This window comes from Rhododendron vialii, chromosome 7a (genome assembly GCF_030253575.1).
Source record: "Rhododendron vialii isolate Sample 1 chromosome 7a, ASM3025357v1".
NCBI classification, from domain to species: Eukaryota; Viridiplantae; Streptophyta; class Magnoliopsida; order Ericales; family Ericaceae; genus Rhododendron; species Rhododendron vialii.
Window position 1 is genome coordinate 5534566 of NC_080563.1, and position 20114 is coordinate 5554679.

General features: G+C 40.2%; 2 pseudogenes; both read left to right on the forward strand.

Annotated features, from left to right (window-relative positions):
- Positions 1-7192: 7192 nt before the first annotated feature.
- Positions 7193-9728, forward strand: LOC131332563 (G-type lectin S-receptor-like serine/threonine-protein kinase LECRK4; annotated as a pseudogene).
- LOC131332564 (G-type lectin S-receptor-like serine/threonine-protein kinase LECRK1) lies at positions 9492-11384 on the forward strand (annotated as a pseudogene).
- The last annotated feature ends 8730 nt before the right edge of the window (positions 11385-20114 follow it).

Here is a 20114-nt window from a genome sequence, read left to right on the forward strand (position 1 = left end):
AACTGCCTTTTCCCTCACCGTCTTCAGGCATTATCATAACGATAAGAAATATCTACTTTAAAAACCAAATCCTTCTGGCTTCTTAAGATTCTCCCCGATTCCACTTCAAGACAGCATGCATGTGTTGCCCCTGGGAAGAAAAAAACAAAAGGGAAGGCGAAAATAAGCAAGAGATTGATGCAGCATCATTTAACTTAATTCGAAACTCAACACCATTGCATTGGTATTCATGGATAAGCAAAATGCATGACAATGTGGAGGACGACTCATGAGCCCATAATGATGGAAGAGCAGCATTGGTAAGAGATCTTTAAGGCTCTCTTATTAGGTTTTACAGTTGAATGGTTGGTTCAATTACACTACCACACTTTTCCAGCTTTCATATATGGGAAAAATAGGGTTTTGAGACTGAAACAGACAAATATTTAAGGACTGTTCTAAGTGCTATGTGCTGTACCACGAACAGGAAGATAGGCTGGTGACATTAGCCATTTGTGTCATTACTGGGTAGATAGACTAAGCTTGTGAAGCAGGGTTAAGAATAGGTAAGAAGATGGGCGAGATCTGGTTTCTACGTTTCAATGCAAGTGTCAAAAATGTCTGATACCAAGAACATAAAGAGTCTAGGCAATACATCTACATTTCCATAGATATGGCATCTAGGATTTGATCACGCTAAACATTCCCAAAAAAGCTTCAAAAGTTTCATCAAATTCTCCTAAACATGATGTCTACTAACTTAGAAGAATTAAGTCCACATCTGTAAGCTTTAGAAAGCCGCAACCCGTTTTGTGGTAAAGTTTTGCTTTCTAAATCCATCTAAATCAAAAAAGGACCATAAACAAAAATTCAATTGTACCTGTTGACCTATAGAACGCAAAAAGGCCAACCGTTTTTTCCACACATCTCAAGGTACGATTCAATAGAATACCAAAAAATCAAAGGTATCTGAAAAACACCCATTTATTCTCTCTAGTTTACGCTTTTTTGGTCCAAATATTTGGTTATTTGATGTTGTTTTGTATGTTAAGCTCGTGTTAGCAGGACATGGAGGCCATTGGAAGCAAAGTGGAGGTTGCTAGAGGTGTTCGGGAGTGAAGAGGAAAAGCCGAGGAGCAAAGAGAGTGAAAAGCCAAGTTGCAGCTTCTCTGGTCCGGACTACCATACCTCTGGTCCAGACCAGCATCTTCTGAGTGATCTGCTAGCTTGCAGTACTTTTCATCCGGACCAGAACATCCTTGGTCCGGACAATCGAATACTCCATGAGCTTGCAGCATCCGTAATCCGGACCAGACCATCCTTGGTCCGGACGAGCGACAATGGACTACTCCATGAGCCTGCAGCATCCGTAGTCCGGACCAGACCATCCTTGGTCCAGACGAGCGAGTCCAAAAGGTCCAGATGGCTCCCAGCAACTCTGGCCCGGACCAAACCATCCTTGGTCCGGACAATCGAGGCCGACTTTATCCTTTTTTCAGTGTTTTGTGTAATTTTTAGGGCCAAAAACTATAAATATGCTTTCCTAACGTTGTCGAGGGGTTCCAACTTTTATCGAGAGGCAAGAGGAGAGAGAGAAATATGTCACATGAATTCAATGGACTTTATGATGGGACTAGTTACACTTTAAGTTACAATCCCATCACTGTTCATTCTGAATGCAACATTAAGATGAAAACATGGCATTCTGTTAAGGCAACAAAAAATACCCATAGTCAGCACTCGACACTCGAACAAGGGTGTGAGATCCGAGTCCGACACATTTATAGTTGGACATACACCTAGCAAGCGTAATTTGTTGTTCAAACTTATCATATATACTATGCGTGGAGCTTCTATATTATGCACGAAATACCTACAGTCTTACACTATGTAAAACGATTTATCCAAGAAAATAAAAGGAATATACTTCTAAGAAATTTGAATATTTTGGTCTATATATCTTCAAGTCCTTGAGATGGAAGTGGGATATGGAAGCAAATAATTAGATACATACCCGCACATAATACCCGTACTCCAGTCCATGTAACATCGATACCCGATGAGCCACACTGGTTCGAATTACTACCCACAAAACCACTGGCCAATTCAAATATTAACTTCATGGTTTTAAATACAAGATTCTGTACACCCAATTTATCTACATGTAAAGGGCCTATCCTATCATCAGCAAAAAAAAGTTGGTCCCGGGCCCAACCGTTCGACCGGCCTTTACTCATCACCGGTAACACAATTATTAAATCAAATTAAACATCAACATTGCCAACATCCATGGCGTGAAATAAATACCAACACATTCGGATTAGGTTACAATATATTCATATTGAAGAGCATGGAGTCATCCCTAATTAAGGATCTAGTTGGGAAAGTCATCCTTAATTTTCTCAATAAAATATCGTCAAGAATATTCTAACAATTATTCCCTCCATTTCTAAATAAGAGTTCTAAATAAGAGTTTATGATATCATTCCAAGCACTTCAAAAATTTATTTTTTTATGAAACGGAATAGAAAAAAACTATTTATATCTTTCAATCTAAACGTTTTTTTGTTTTTTGTTCGGTTGACAGTCTTGGATTAATGTATGTACTAGATCATACGTTAGGAATGCTTATGTGCATACTTGATTGCAAATATGGCATTGCTAGCAGAATGATAGAATTTGTCATCCCTAGCGTCATACCCGATTATGATAATAGGTGCCTAGTTTTCTACCTTAAGTTTAATGTTTGAGAGTCGCACCCAAATCAACGTTTGTTTATTATGGATCTCGTCGAATTTCTAGCTGTACCATAGCTTCTTCCGTATCTTAACTTCTTTTGAAAGGATGTTCATAATCTTATTGATAGATAGAAATTTATAGCTAAAAGCGAGGAGACCGTGAAAAATAAGGTATTCAGATTTGCAAATTCGAGGGTGAAAAATACTCCACCCTTGAGCTATGGGTGAGCCTATTGCAGGAGTGAGAAGCAATTAATTCTTTGAGTCATGTGCCTTTCTTATTTCTTCTGTTTTTGTTTTTGTTTCTTTTCTTTTCTTTTTTCTTTTTTCTTTTTTTGATTTTTTGTGTGTGATTTGCTTGCTGGACAGAATAGCCATGAAAAAGGGCGCTTTCGGAGGATAAGTCACAAAAATTCTGCTTGGAATTTTTATCAAGATATATAGAACTGCACACTATTTTCTTCATTGTTATTGGCAGACGTTAGGAGATTGTAGTGTTTAAGTTTGAAAGGAGCCGTCACTATTTAAGTTTGAAAGGAGCCGTCACCACTCTAACATCCAATAGTAAAGTACCTACTTTAAGGGATTGGAGCTAGAGCAAGGGAAAGACTATTTCAGTGGGGAAGGAGGTTGCTCGAAGAAGTCATTGAAGTTTCGGTGCTCCCATCTCCTTATCCCTTCAGCTCAATTTGTTGAATCTGCCATTTATGTGAGAATACAATGGTCCGTAGCTATGTTACCCAGATAGCAGGTTATGAGGATTGAAGAACGGAACAGGAACGTGGCTCATGTCCTGAATTAAGCATGATAAGGCTTCTGTAGAGCAGAAAATTTGAATGTCATTATTGTGAGCTGTAAAACATCCTTTAATACCAGAATATAGTTTTTCAGATTAGTGGCACCAAGAAAATGCACATCATCAACCAGTACTTTCAAATGCGAGGCATGTCAGAAACAAAAATACTTTTGTTACTAGGACCATCAGCAAATCATATAACAAGTGGCACCATGATGGTAATTCATTTTGAATTTTCAGCATGGCATTGCCATTTTTACAAAACGGTGAAAAATGCCATACACCCCAAAATTATATGACGACGAGTGTGGAGGCTCACGAAAACCCCATAATGCTTTTGACTTTCTGGTTTGGGTGGTTGCGGAGGGTGGGGGAGAACTGGAGATGTGTTTAAGGATGCGAACTAGAACAAGAACAACCAAACAAAGGATGGAAAATGTTGGGCAGTTAGGCTCAGAAATGCCAGCCAGGTGAAAATTTCTACATGTTAACCTAGTATGTCCTCATCAAAGAAAGGAAAATAAGTTCTCGAAAAGGAACATCCTCATGATACAATACCGTGTTATTACAATTTTTTTAAATACTACTTATTATGATACAGTACCGTGCTATTACTCATTAGTACTAGATTTTCTCCCCAGTAATTGAGTTAACAAGGTTGGTTAAGTCTAATCATGACCAAGTAGCATCAGAGGTGACCCAAGTACCACTCAGGCGATCTGCAATAATAGACTAACACTAAAAAATCATTCCCTGTCAAATAATCAAAGATTCATCTTTTTGCCTTGAAAGAAGAAATTGTGCAGGTCACCGTGAGAAGGGAAAACAAGACATAAAGAAGTACTCGATATGATATCATTCATTCACTTCCTCATAACTAACAGTTCAATCATCACAAGAAGGAAGACCAAAGTAGAAGATTTTATTCATCCACATTCCACACAAAGATTATTCATTCTTCTAACATGATACAATCTACGGAGTATATAACCCAAGACATTTCCACATTTTAAAGGAGCTGCCAATACCTAATTTCACTCTTCAGGAGTACCCAAAAGTCCATTTCGCTGAGGATACAGCTTCCTCTTCCACCAAACTACTCCCTTTAATTCAACAAATGATCATATTCGAGTGTGACTACACATACCCTTCAAGTAAATGCTACCCTAAGTTTTCTGGAACAAAAATGCACATATAGATGAACTCTTGACTGTTTTTGGATAAATCTTGTGTAGATTCCCCCAAATGCAGATGCCATTGCTAATTATAGCACATATCTATCCAATATGACTGACCCCAAGTGATTGGGACATAAGGCTTGGTTTGGTTTATCTATCCAATATGAGTTGTTAGAGACTTCATATACTATACAAGCAAGTTAAGTTTTCTGGAGTGTTGTCCATTACGGTAAAAAGAAAACCTGAGCATATCTCAAGGGGGCTACATTACATGGACTAGGGTGTAGGTGTCAGGTGCATTTGCGTGTCTACTTGTACGGTTTTCTAATTCCCATATGTCATAACTAAATACATGGGAATGTGGGAATATCCTTCTGCACATGCATTTAGATGAGTCCATGGAACATAGGCAAGGGTACGAAGGTCGGCTCCTCTTCCTTTGACTATTTCTGTGTTGTAAGCATCCATCGCTCCTCCAAGGAGTCATGAGAAGGGGACTGCGTTGATGTTTCTGGAACCACCATTCTAAAGGGATTCCAAAGTCCTCTTCTTTTTTTTCATTTCTATCTTCTTTACATATGTGTATGTGTTTATCCGTTGATGTGTTTTTATATGAGTGATTAAGTGCTTAGTAGATCAGTGATGAGCTAACAGTGAAATTTGCAATGGTTAATGCACAGTTCATTGTATCTGGCTCCATTTTGATTGCCTTCACAGTTGAGATTTCTGACCAGGTTTATTTTTATATGGTAAGGCGTAGATACGGTCTGTTCCTAGGTTATGAGTTGTTGAGGAGCTCTGTAAATAAGATTTGGTGATATGTCCGAGGTCCTTTTCCTCTTTCTTTCAATTTTTTTTACAGTCCAAGTGTTTTTGTACATATTTATGTTTTTGGAACTGCCATTTAGCAAGGAGTTCCAAGGTCCAATCCACTTCCTTGTCATATTTCTTTGCTTTAAGTTTCCCTCGCTCTGGGGTCTGGAGTCTTCAATCCTCCAACAGTTGGCCTTTTTGGAGGTGGAGTGTTCATTTGGACTTATTTTGCTCACTTGTGTCCTTCGTCTGTGTCAAGATACTTACTTTAATGTAGGAAAACCAAACTCATAGCTCTTTCAGCTCCTTACTGAAATATATCATTGAGTACGCTTTCGCTTTTGTTCGAACTATATTCTAATTGTATTGATAGCTCCTCTTGTAAGTACACTAATTCCTTGATGGTTTGGTTTCAGGTGGTATCAAAAGACATCATTTCAGGAGAGGCCCCATGTCTCATGGATCTCATAGTCATAGAGAGCCTGGATCAATTGGTGCTGGGACAACGCCTGGACGTGTTTTTCCAGGTAAAAAGATGCCTGGGAGAATGGGAGGAACCAAGAGAAAGATCAGAAAGCTAAGAATTGTCAAAATTGATCCAGAACTTGGAATTGTGATGATCAAAGGGGCTGTCCCTGGTAAGCCAGGAAATCTTCTCCGTATAGCACCTGCTAAGATTGTTGGGAAAAACATCCCTAAAAGTTAGTTTGTGTTGTATGTCTCTCTCTTTTGCGTTCTCAATGTCATCTTTCTTAAGTATTCGTCTGCTATTTTGATCAATATAACTATGAAAGTTTGCACAGATGCTTATCTGATGGGTACTTTTTCCCTTAAGAGAACCAAGTGTCCCTTAAAGAAAATTTTTCTCGGCGACTGACCTGTGGAAGGTTCTTACATGCCATGAACATCCTTCTCGTAGATGAACCATCATTCCTCTTTTGATTCGCTTTTACATATCAGGAATTGTGTATAGTTAATCAGAATTAGGATTTGTGTGCTGTTCCTCTAGATGTGTACAGCAACTCCAAAAACTTTTGAAAAGAAAACTCTGCAGATTTGGTGACGACTTGTTACAGTTTCAGCTTTATTCGAGATTTCCTGAGTCATTTGTACAAATCTACAACTTACGTACACAAATTCTTACCGAAAATAAAGCGTACTGCTCAATGTTTACCCATATGATACGACCACCATGAAAATAAGTTGCACCACATGCAGCAACTGCTACTCAGAAGAGTCAGCAAAGTAATTATACAGAATGAAGAAGAGCACAAGAAGAAGTACAGCTCCCAATCCAAAACCTTCAGCATCATAACCAGAGCCCTCACTTCGCGGGCTGCAATAAGAGAAAATGTTAAGTTTTGGAGAGAAAACAGTGAGAAGGTGAATTAGCAACAGCAACATGATCGTATGAAAGATTGTTATTGGGTTACCACCTTCATCTTCTTCTTCTTCTTCCTCCTCCTCTTCTTCTTCCCCTCCTGTTAGAAGCAGAGGAATTACAACTTCTGCTATGGCCATCACTGTCGCCGAAGATGACGAGACCGAGGCGTCCCACCATCAAAAGAGGAACCAATGGTGATGGCCCTTGGCTAATCATCTGTGTTTTACACTCTCTTTGAGATTAGAGGGGTGAGGAGTGATTTTTAAAAGGGATGTTTGTTGGAGGTGGGAATAACTAAAACAACATGACAGCCAAATTTGGAGAAATCTGGTACTGGTTGATCCATAGAGAGGAATTCAAAGGGCTGCTGAAATTAAAAAAAGGACGCTCCCGTGCATGAGATTCCATCACTAGAGAAATTAGAAGTGCGCTATTTAGCCCTCGTTTAAAAATTGAAGCAGAACCTTAATCTTTGAGATAGGCCTTAACTTTTAGCCGAAAGGGTTAGTCCGGTTGGTTTGCTTCCCACACAAATGACCAGAGCTCGATGCTTGGGGTTAGACCGCAAGATAGAAAGAAATTTCTTGTGAATCCATTAGTTCCGGCGTGGATGGCCTACCTTTGACAGCTAAAAAAAAAAAAAATACTGGCTTGAACACTCTTGATCGTCGAACAAAACAATGAATAAAGAAGCCTTAACCTCTACAAAGATGATTTTCGTGATTTGGACCTCTTAGCCCGTGGTGATAGATTAATCGAGGTCTGATCTCAAAAATTATTACAAATTAAAATTCTACATATGTAGGTTGTAATAGTATATAAATATAGGAAAACAAACTACTTGCTTGAGTTGTTTACGACGAAGGCCGAAACGTTCTCAAGGTGTTATATGGAGAAGTATAGTACTGTTGAGAAAAACGAAAACTTATTAAACACGTTTTGATATATCGACCTTTCATCAAAGTACATTACATAATGAGAGCAGAAGTTTGTCTGGGAGCTGAAATCCATACCAAAGCAAAGGAAGCACGTACGCATGCATATAGAATGTATCATGCCGAAGCACGATAAAATAAGGGTGTAAACTAGCTAAGCCGAGCACGAACAACTTTAGGATGTTCAAGCTTGAGCTCGATTAGTATTTGAGAAATTGATCTCGGTTCGAGCCTTTGTAAATGAGCCGAAGTTATCTACAAGGGTCCGACTATGGCTAACTCGGGCTGCTCGCGAACAGCTTGGTTCATGTGCAGTCCAACATAAAATGCACGAAATGATGCTCTGGAAACATATTTTTACCCTGTTTTGCTTACAATCTCATTTGAGATATGGATTTAAACACTTAAACTGACAAACAAGATAAACCATGCATTCTGGCAAACGTGCAAATGGTTTTCTGAAGAACCACCACAGAAATCCGAAGGGTTAATCTCAATCCTAAATTGGATTACCAAAGCCGGGGGATCTGAAACCAGAAGAATTATATGAAATACATGTGGTATCTAACATTTTCTGGCCTTCTTCTTCAAGTTATGAGAAGTTCCCATTATCAAGTGAAGATGAGTGCAGCAGATCATGCTTCACTGATTGCAACTGTGTGGTGGTTGCAATCAAACTCGGGAATTGTTGGAAGAAGAAATTGCCACTCTCCGATAGAAGGCTGGAGTGGGACACTTATGGGAGGACTCCAGTTAAAGTACCAAAGTCTGATGATTCTTTGGAATTCCCTCGTTCTCCATGTTTAGAAGAAGGGAAGAAAGATCAAATAACTGTGATACTTGTAGTATCGATTCTCTTAGGTGGTTTGGTCTGAATAAACTTGATCTTTGTGGCTGCAATTTCTGCAGTGATGTTCTGTTCATACCAGAAAAATCAGAATGATCGAGTATTTTGGAAACAAATATTCGGTCATTCACATATAAAGACCTCAGAGATGCCACAGATGGTTTTCGGGAACAACTGGGAAGAGGAGCTTTTGGCACTGTATACAAAGGGATCATATCTTCATCAAGCTCAAGAAAAGAAGTAGTGGTGAAGAAGTTGGACAAGTTGGTACAAGAAGGCAAAAAAGAATTCAAAACGGAGGCCATCGCAATAGCCAAGACCCATCACAAAAACCTAGTCAGATTGATTGGCTTCTGTGATGAAGGGCCGCACAGGCTTTTGGTCTATGAGTTCATGAGTAACGGCACATTGGGCTTTGTTTTCGGAATTTCAAGGCCAGATTGGAACAAAAGGATGCGAATGGCTGTTGGGATTGCAAGGGGACTTGTGTACATGCATGAGGAATGCAGCGCACATATAATCCGGCCATTGCGATATTAAGCCTCAAAACATTTTGTTGGACGATTCGTTCACGGCAAGGATGTCAGACTTCGGACTAGCAAAGCTTCTGATGGGCGATGAGACACGGACTCAAACAGCAAACCAAATATAAGTGCATGGGTCTAAAAGATCGAATAAAGTACCCTTTTCACACAACGTTTTATACTGGTGATTGAAAATTTATTTCTGTTAGTTTGTCACCCTTTCAATAAAGATCCGGTTTCATCCTTGATTCCCTGCACATACTACTTTTGTAAGTCTAACTGATTTCCCTGTCATAGATGACTGTATTGATTCATGTTTTCACTTTCTTTTATGATAGTAATTATTCTATGATAAGTCCTCCAATAGGTGCAAAGCTATACTCACGACAAACAGATAACAACTACTCAAAAGGAAGGTTCCAGCTTAGGTTCCTACCAGAGGGTGATCTTGTGCTTAACACCATTGCCCTCCCAACAGATTTTGCATACGGTAATTTCTATCTCAGCAACACTTCGGATGGTCTAAATGGCATGAATTCCGTGTACAAAGTAGTTTTTAACGGTCTGCCTATCTTTATGTCATGAGAAGGAATGGGAATGTAGTGAACCTCACATAGGGAAATGTAGCTTCAACCAGAGATTTCTACCACCGGGCAACACTGGATTTTGATGGGATCATGACCTAATATGCCCACCCCAAGGCTCTGAGGAATGGAACTTGGGTCCAGCTTTTTTTATACTTGACTTGTTTGGAAGGCCTACTTGTGAATGCCTCCCTGGATTCTCCCTTGAGGACCCTAACAACAAGTTCAGTGGCTGCAAACAAGATAAGGTCAGACAATGCAAGCCAGGTGGTTCAAATGCGGAGGAATTGTTTGAAATTCATGCGGTATCTAATACGTTTTGGCCTTCTTCTTTGAACTATGAGAGGTTCCCATTATCAAGTGAAAATGACTACAGTAGATCTTGCCTCAGTGATTGCAATCGTGTGGTGGCTGCAATCAAAGATGGAACTTGTTGGAAGAAGAAATTGCCATTGTCAAATGGAAGGCTGGAGCGGAACACCTATGGAAAGGCACTTGTTAAAGTACCAAAGTCTGATGATTCTTCAAAATTCCCTCTTTTTCCGAATTCAGATGAAGGGACAAAAAATCAACCAACTCCGATACTGGTAGTATCGATTCTCTTAGGTGGTTCGGTGTTAATAAACTTGATATTTGCGGCGGCAATTTCTGTAGTAATGTTCTGGCCATACCAAAAAAAAGAGAAACCAACTCGAGGATCAAGTATATTGGAAACTAATATCCGGTCCTTCACGTATAAAGACCTCAGAGATTCCACAATGATTTTCGTGAAGAACTGGGAAGAGGTGCTTTCGGCACTGTATACAAAGGGGTCCTCTCTTCATCAAATTCAAGAAAAGAAGTAGCAGTCAAGAAACTAGACAAGTTGGTGCAAGGGGAAAAGGAATTCAAAACGCAGGCAGTCGCAATAGCCAAGACCCATCACAAAAACCTAGTCCGACTGCTTGGATTCTGTGATGAAGGGCCACACAGGCTATTGGTTTACGAGTACATGAGTAATGGCATGTTGGCAAGCTTTGTTTTTGGAAGTTCGAAGCCTGACTGGAACAAACGGATCTAAATGGGGACTCATGTACTTACACGAGGAGTGCAGCACACAAATCATCCACTGTGACATTAAGCCTCAAAACATTCAGCTTGATGACTCATTCACGCCAAGGATTTCCAACTTCAGACTAGCAAAGCTTCTGATGGGAGATGAAACTCAGACTCAAACGGCCATTAGAGGGACCAAAGGATATGTTGCCCCGGAATGGTTCAGAAGTAAGCATATTACTGCAAAAGTGGACGTTTACAGCTACGGGGTCATGTTACTCGAGATCATTTGTTGTAGGAAGAACACTGAATTGGAAAGGGAGAATGAAGAGGACGTAATACTGACTGACGTGGTATACCATTACTACAAATGTAAAAGGTTCTGGTGGAGAACGATGAAGAGGCGAGAAACAACATGAAAAGGGTCGAGAGGCTAGTGTTGATGGCGATTTGGTGCATCCAAGAGTATCCGGCTTTACGGCCCACCATGAAGACAGTTCTACAAATGCTCGAAGGAGTCGTCGAAGTTTTGGTGCCCCCATCTCCTTATCCCTTGAGCTCAATTTTTTGAATCTACCATTTATGTGAGAATACAATGGTCCATAGCTATGTTTTTTTTGGTCCATAGTTATGTTACCCAGAAAGCGGGTCATGAGGATCAAAGAAGAACGGATCAGGAACGTGCCTCATGTCCTGAATTAAGCATGATAAGGCTTTTGTAGAGTAGAAAATTTGAATGTCATTCTTGTAAGCTGCAAAACATCATCAACCAGTACTTTCAAATGCTAGGCATGTCAGGAACAAAATTACATTTGCCTAGAAAGAACGAATTATGCAAGCAACCGTAAGAAGGAAAAACAAGATGTAAAGAAGTAGTACATGTGATATCATTCATCATTCACTTCGGGGTCCGAAAGCCACCCACCCGAAGTGGCATCCACATCTGCCGTCATCCTCTGCAGCAGGGCTGTTGCAAGACTTAATCACTCTGCCCTCCCCGCCCACGGACACCTCAAAACCCTCGACCATGGCCCACAACCCCCCAGCCCCAAGGACGCGAAAGCTGCCGGAGGGGGAAACTACCCCTCCGGCTCCCCGGGTCGTGAATATTAATCCAGTAAAGTCCTCCTTTGGGATTAAGTCTCCATTATCAGCATTAACATAAAAAATTTGCCCCTCCGTCAGTTCTTGGTTTACAACCAAGAGGTAAACATCGCCTCTGTAATCAAGGACTGACTTGTGGTACCCTCCCATGGCAATGGGTAAGCTCCACAGAAACTGCTCGTGCGAGCAGCAGAAGAGGAGACCGCTTGCAACCCAGAAAATACGATTCACAGTAACCTTGAAGCTCTCAATGCGAAGCATCTGAACCTCGGCTGGCACGTTAAAATAAAGCCAGCCGGTGGCGGGTCTGTGAGCCACAAGCAGCGCCTGGTGAAACTCAAGCTCTAACACAACCGTCAGCATTGATTCTCCGTTCGGTGAACCACGAAAAGCACCTTGGGCAGATGGCCCAATATTTCTGTTCAACATCGGGAGATCACTGTGCTCTCTCGATACCAAATTGAGAAAGTATGCATGAGTATTTCTCGAGAGTAGGATCCATCCTTCTAAATTACTCGCAAGCAGAATATAACCACTGAAAGGTGTGCCGTCATACTCACGAATAATGACCGTTGAACGAGTCCTGATGTTGTACATTTCTAGGATGCTGCTCCTGCTATCCTTCACAACAAGATAAACCTCACTCGAGCTCCCCCGAACAAGATTTTTCAAATCAATGGCAGTCCAGTGTGGTGTCGTAAATGAAGAGGACTTGTTCAATTCTGAAGGGTATGTTACGAGACTTGGGCCGGAGAAAGAAGGGAGAAGAATACCCGGTACGACTCCACATTCCTTGTTGATTCCAGGGGAACTCATGGGGTCAGAGACCCAGCCGCGGGGAGTGGGGGCGCACTGTTGGGAATCAGGGGATGCCCAAGTGAAGGGAGACGTGATTGGGAGGGATATTTTGGTGAATCCATCGAGGGTTTTGGTACAGGGACACTTGATGGGTATGATCAACACGTTCCCAGTAGTCTCCACACTCACAGCTACTTCACTTTCAGTATCGGGCTCGTGATCCTGTGCCAAGAAAATTACTCAAATTAAAGGAGACGATGAAGAACAGAATACCCAATACTTGGACAAAATAATCTCAACAAATAGGCCTACAACATCCCCATTCCACAAGTTGCAAATATGTATGTCTCTTAGGGTATTAAATCACGGCATCGGGAAACATAATAACGGTATCGATGATATGGCCATATATCGATAAATGCATCGATCTTTAACAACCAAGTCTATATGCCCAACACATGTAGAGGCTAGTTGCAATCTTGATACAACTTGGGTCCTACTCAAACTCAATTGGTGTATACACCTGAGTTTCTGAATTGGTTTTTTTTTTTTCTCCCTTTTGGCGTTTAACTCAAGAAATGTATTAAAACAAACTGAGTACTACTACTAGTCTTAGCACTATTCGATAGAAGGGAAAGCAAATACTGCCAAGAAAATAAGACCTTAGGAGAGCCATTCTTGAAACAACAACAAATTTATAAAATTGTTAGAGCGGGGGGGGGGGGGGGGGGGGGGGGGGGGGGGGGTGTTGCGGGGAATAATTGATCTCACATCAAACTCAAATTCCAAAGAACCGACCTTTAATTCGGGCTTCATCATTGTCGCCTGATATGCCTGCGAGAACAACAGGCTTAGAATAGCAGGGCCAACCGGCAGAGTCACCGCGGCAGAGGATCCGGCCTTGGCAGGCGAGGGCGTCAATGCAGAAGGAGCGACAATCTTGTCATCTTCAGGCGACAGGGTGGTTTAGCAAGAGAGCCTTGATGTTGATTCCAAGGGAATTCTCGGGGTCCAAGAGGCAGCGGCGGAGAGTGAGGGCGGAATCAAGGGACGCCCAAGTGAACGGAGACGTGATTGGGAGAAGTAATCCATCGAGGTTTTGTCGGAGGAAAGGTACTGAGATTGTGTGTTGAGTCCGTAACAGGAGGAGGGGCGGAGGGAGATTTTCTTGGAGTTGGGTTCTTCTTGGAGAGAGGGCGTTGAGGAGGAGGAGGTGGGGGAGCGTCTCTTCATGGAGCCGCCGCACTCGGTGCAATTGTCGGGGCGGGTAGCAGTGGCGGCGGAGGAGTCGTCGAAGGTAGCGGTGGATTCGGGTTCTTGGAAGTGGATGTTTTCCGTTTCTCTGTTCGTGAATGTGAAGACGAAGTGTGAGCAAGGAGTTGCTGGGGATGTTGATGAGATGGGGGCTATGGCGGAGTCGAAGGGTTCTTGGAAGTGTGTGTTTTCCATATCTGATTATGAATTTGAAAGTTTCTCTTTTCTTGAATGTAGGGAAAGTATAAGCAAGAAGAGTTGAGGGAAGGCGAGGTGAGGTGAGGTGAGGGCTATTGGCGTCGGCGGGGTTTTTATTGCTGCAAGAATTCAACTGCCATAACGGTATCGGTGTCACGTGGGAATATGCTACTCTACTTTGAGAAAACTGGACAATAGTGGATAATGGATAGGGAAATGATTTTGTCACTCCATTTTTTTATTAACGCCACTCCCTTACAAGAGAGTGGCGTTAACAAAAAAAAGAGTGGTAAAATCAGCAGCCTAATGGATTTGATCACTTTCGACTTGTTTATTTTACGAATTTTGATTACCGAATTTTAACAAGAGTTTAAACTAGGCATGGGTTATGGAGAAAAGTTAGATGTTTTGTAAAAAAAATTATTGCTATTGGATTGAGTTTTATTTTTTACTGAAATCCTGAACAAACCATTTTGAATAAAATGAGCGGCTCAGATCTTTTTTTAGGACCCAATTTGGGTTCAAAATGCATATGTACACAATGTATGCACCTATGTGTATACTCATAGACTTTTCGCTTGTTTAATACTGTATATTTTTGTGGGGCAAACTTACTTGTAAGAATAGCGAGCATATCATTTCCGTAGCTAACATTGACTGTAATAGTGACGGGAACATTAATTGCATAAAATCCAGTGTAGTAATTTAGTCCAATGAAATCGCAGGAGGATGATCGTGTACTGTATTCATTGTCTCGTTGGTCTAGTACTATCACTCGGAACACATCAATATTGGACCTAGCTTGACTGATAAGCTTTCTGCCTTGTTCTTTTCTTTATGCAGTTAGGAGTGGATTCTGGTAACCTTTTACTGACGATTGAACGCATAGTTTCTGGGTATTCACCATAGGTTAGTGGGCAAATAAACCTGCCCAAAAAAACGCCCACATAAATGTTCATATACAATTAATGCTCACTTATTTCAATTTTTTGCTTATTATCATTTTTTGGGGGTACTTTTCTCGTTCTCTCAGCTTCTATATTCTTTCGAGTCAAAACAACCAAGAATGTGAAAATCTCTTTGCTTTCATATAATTGCATGTCCTCTTTCTTTTTTGTTTTGGCAACAACGTTTCTTAAAATTTCGAATGCACTAAGGCTGGGTCTTCTGTATTGTCTCAACGGGCTAAAACTCAAAAAATATTTCGAGACATGTTATTCTTCTCATATACCTCAACTAAAAGTCTATTTAAACGAAACAATTACTTGTCTAAAGTTGTTAAGTTATGACAACTTAATTTTTAGAGGAAACCCACCCTAAGTTTTTAGTTTGCAAGCCCTAGAGTCTTAAGTCCAGGTAACACTTCGAGTTTCCAACAAACTGATAAAGAGAAAGAGAGAAACTTATTTACTCTGTAGATTTGGTGACGACTTGTTGCAGTTTCAGCTTTATTCGAGATTTCCCGAGTCATTTGTACAAATCTACAACTTACGTATACAAATTCTTATCGAAAATAAAGCTTAGTAGCTCAATGTTTACCCATACATAAGTGCACCACATGCAGCAACTGCTAGCTACTCAGAAGAGTCGGCAAAATAATTATACAGAATGAAGAAGAGCACAAGAAGAAGTACAGCTTCCAATCCAAACCCTTCAGCATCATAACCAGAGCCCTCACTTCGCCGGTTGCAATCAGAGAGAAAATGTTCAGTTTTTGTGAGAAAACAGTGAGAAGGTGTATTAGCAACAGCAAAATGATCGTGTGAAAGATTGTTATTGGGTTACCACCTTCATCTTCTTCTTCTTCCTCCTCCTCCTCCTCCTCTTCCCCTCCGTTAGAAGCAGAGGAATTACAACTTCAGCTTTGGCCATCACCGTGTCGCCAAAGATGACAAGACCGAGGCCTCCCACCATCAGAAGAGGAACCAGTGGTGATGGCCCTTGGCTTCCCATCTGTGTCTTACACTCTCTTTCAGATTAAAGGGGTGAGTGATTTATAAAAAAGGGAAGGTTGTTGGAGGTGGGAATGACTAAAACAACATGTTGATAAAAAGGGAATTGTGGAATACATGTTTGTAGAGCAGGTTCTAGCTGTTATATATAAACCCATGTAGACTCTTGCAACAGTTTAATCAGTCTTTATAATTTGATTTTACTTCGAGTTTGGTACTTCATGATGTTGAATGAGTACTAGAAGGAAGGTGGTAATAGACTAATAGTTTTGCTCGTGTCCATTGTTGACCATGGGGAATTATATCGCCATTTTCTTGAAATCAAAAGAACTTTTCTTTCAAGTGATCGGAATAGTACAGCTACAGAAACAGATTTACTGCCAGGTTTAGGAATTTGGTATATGAAAATTTGTTGAGAATTTCCGCTTGACCGAAAAAAATGAAAATTTGTAGAGATCCTAATGTATCACATCAGCCAAGTATGGGCAATATGGATTTGGCCTTGTGTATATATGCTAATGAGCAAGCTGTCCTTTGCAAGTAAGTTTTCAAGGGTGAGTTCTACCATGGATTTTGTATCATTTGGTGTTAAAATAATGTAGCTTTTAAAGTACTAGCGTATGCCCGTGCCTAAAGGCACAGCTCGAACAGTTAGCACACGGAAACAAATACTGAACTTGTAAAGAACCAGTATTTTTTTTAAGTAAATAATAATAACTAATATTTTTGTTGGAAAAATTATTTATGTCGTCACAACAAATCTTATTCTGCAATCGGTTGTGTGCGCACGTTTCCGACTAGTAAATTCCTAATTGTGTGCATGTGTGTACATTGGATCATTTTATCCAAACCCCAATTCCCTCCCTCATTTTCACGGCAGAAACCAAACATCCTCTACATTTTTCTTATTCCTTATTTTGCTATCTCTATCTATTCTTTCTTGGCCAAGGGAAACCAAACCCATCACATCCCCACTTTCCTCCATATTTTCGGCTGCCACCACCTTTCACCTCCCACAAAAATTCAACAACTCACCCTAAGGCTAAGCCTACTACAAATTTCTCAGGGCCCAGCTAAATATAACTGCGAATTTACTACATGTAGCCAATTCATAAAAAAGAATTCCAAAATTTCCTTTTATAAATTAGTTACATGTAGTAAATTCGCAGTTGTATTTAGCAGCACCCATTTCTTATCCATTGGTTCTTGCCCTCCCTCATACTCTCCAAAAATCAAATCCAATATTTCCCCCTTCCCATTTTATTTTCTTTCGGAAAATTCAGAGAGAGAGAGAGAGTGCAGCGAGAGAGAGAAGTGGCAGCCGGCCATCCATCAACCGGAGCAGCCACCAACCGGAGAAGCCCTCATTGCCGAGAACACCACCACCTCTTGCCACAGCCAGGTCACCATCTGACCGAGCTCTTCTGCCGCTCTGAACCACAGCCAAAATCTCTCCGAAACCCCATTCACCGGAAAAGAGGTAGTTAAAATCCTACCTCCCTAAGTATATTTGTATATAGCTTGTAAACGTTGAACTTGAAATGTGGTGAATATGTTACATTTATTTTTATCGGAATGAATGGTGTAAACCGGAGCATAAAGATACTTAAACATTCGAAGAGGAAGTTCAAAATGAAAAAGAAAAAAAACATGTAGGCCGTGTACCCCACGAAGACAGAAGGTAGAGTGATTTTGTATTGTCCATTCACTAATTAGATTAATCACTGGTATATAGTAAATAATGGTTAGTCCCTTAAACTAACAAATGTTACCCCAACTAGACTAGAAGTAATATGTACATGTCATCCCTTGAATTCCATTATGCCGTGCACCGATTAGTTAGATAGTCGTTTTTTTAATTATTAGTATATAAAACAATAATGTTAGCCCCTAATTTGTGTTACCTGTGCACTAAGTAATTCAACCGGAGAATTTGTTAAGTGTTAGTAGTATAAGGTTAATCCCTAAAGTAAAATGATCACTTCAAAAGTTTTGAGGTTAATTTTAGGAATCTAAAAATTGTTGTTAATTATAACAAAGTCTCTAAATTGTCGAGACTAGACTAATTATATTTCTGTTACGTACAAATCGACCCATTGAAATATCTAAGTGCATCGAGATCTCATACAAGCCTAGTTAAGGCATAACTCAAAATGTACAAAGATCATTATGCTTCTTATTGTTATGCTTCGTGTGTTCTATAAATTTTATTTTGTAAAGACATGATTTCAGTTCTGTGAATTATAATGATTGATTGTTGATTACCATGTTTCACGAGAACTTAGAACAGACAGTAGGTTCACTAGGGTTTGGTGTACGGTAGTTTGAGAATCACTTAGATGATTTTAAGTTAAAGGAAAATCGGAAAAGATAGGAAATACTGTGAAGGGATTCCTGGAGGTTATCTAGTGAATCCGGATCTATTGGAGGTTATCCACAGAGTCCAATTTGGAAGAAGAGAAATGAAACCAAGGTATGAGTTGATTGTCGATTCGAAACCTTAGGATATGGCATTACGCGATCGCTCTTTTTGAATAGGAGATAAAAGAGTGATATGTATTATAGTACCAGGTTATGGTCTATATACTCCCAAGGTTACGGTTAGTTCTTTGTGGGCCCAGTGGTTACGGTTAGTTCCCTGGGGAATTCATCCTTGCGAGGCGGCCAATGACTCCGACTAAGTAAATAACTTAGGCCGTTTCATCGGGGCTCCCGGTTAGGGCAAGCAAGGGGGAGCGGTATCACGAGTGGCCATAGTCCTAGCGGTTAACATGGGAGGATGTTTCTCAAAGGTTGAGATTCTAGATTTCACTAAGTTAAAGGCTAGTAATTAAAATTAATCGCTTGCTACTTTGATTGTTCTTACTTTAACAATATTGTACATGCCTTTGTTTGTAAGTTATGGGTTTCGGGTGGGTTTTGGCTATTGAGCGTCATCGCTCATGGTACTATGTTACCCCGGTAACTTGAACGCCAGGTACCAAAGACAGAACAGAAGTGTCGTACAATCCGACTGGAGTCAATGCTACTGAGGAGGGAGTAAAAGAACCATGGTTTCCGTATGCGTAGTCACTCTGATTTAATTTAAGTCAACTTTATTTTGAAAGCTTCAAAGTTTATTTGGGGAATTGTAATATTTGGTCAAATTCGGCTACTTAAACTTAATTCGACATGGTTGTAACATGATGACATTTGCTTTTGAAACAGTGATGTATTAAATCTATAAATTTTAATTGAAAAAAATTGTCTTTTAAATGTTTTTTTTAATGTTCCGAAATTCGGGGCGTTACAGAACTCGCGTGCAATATACGGCTCAAACAATCACAACACGCAAATTAATACTGAACTTGCGTGCAATATACCAACCCATGTCCAAAACAAATTCTACTATGCTACAAACAATAACGCAATATATCCATTGATAAACATCATAATCTTAATGAAACAGAAATGGGTAGTAAATATACAAAAAATAATGGAAGAACTCACCTCGGTGGTTTTGATGAAATAGATTTTGGTGGTATTGAACTTCTCAAGAGAGATAGAGGAGGGGAGAGGTAGAGAAAGTAAAGAAGAAGAATATGAAAATCATATGAATGATGTATAGAAAATTATATTTTCGGTGATTTCCGTAATGTACGTTTGATAGCCCAGAAATAGGAAGGGAGGATGCTACGGATACTGACCCAAGCACACAAATAGTACTTACCGACCATTCGTGGGGCCCACTCCGGACCCGCATGGATGATCCGAGCCGTTCAATAATTTGTAAATAAAAACCGAGTGGGTTTGTATAAATTAGCTCCATCTGATATGTATAAGTGCTCGATCCAATCTTCTCATTTTTCATCCAATCTTTCCTCTCTTTTTTTACGATTTTTCAAAAATGGAAAGATTTGATCAAACACTTACACATATCGGATGGAGCTGATTTATCACGGGCCCACTCGTTGTTTTTAAAATTATTGAACGGGCAGGATCATCCATGCAGGGCC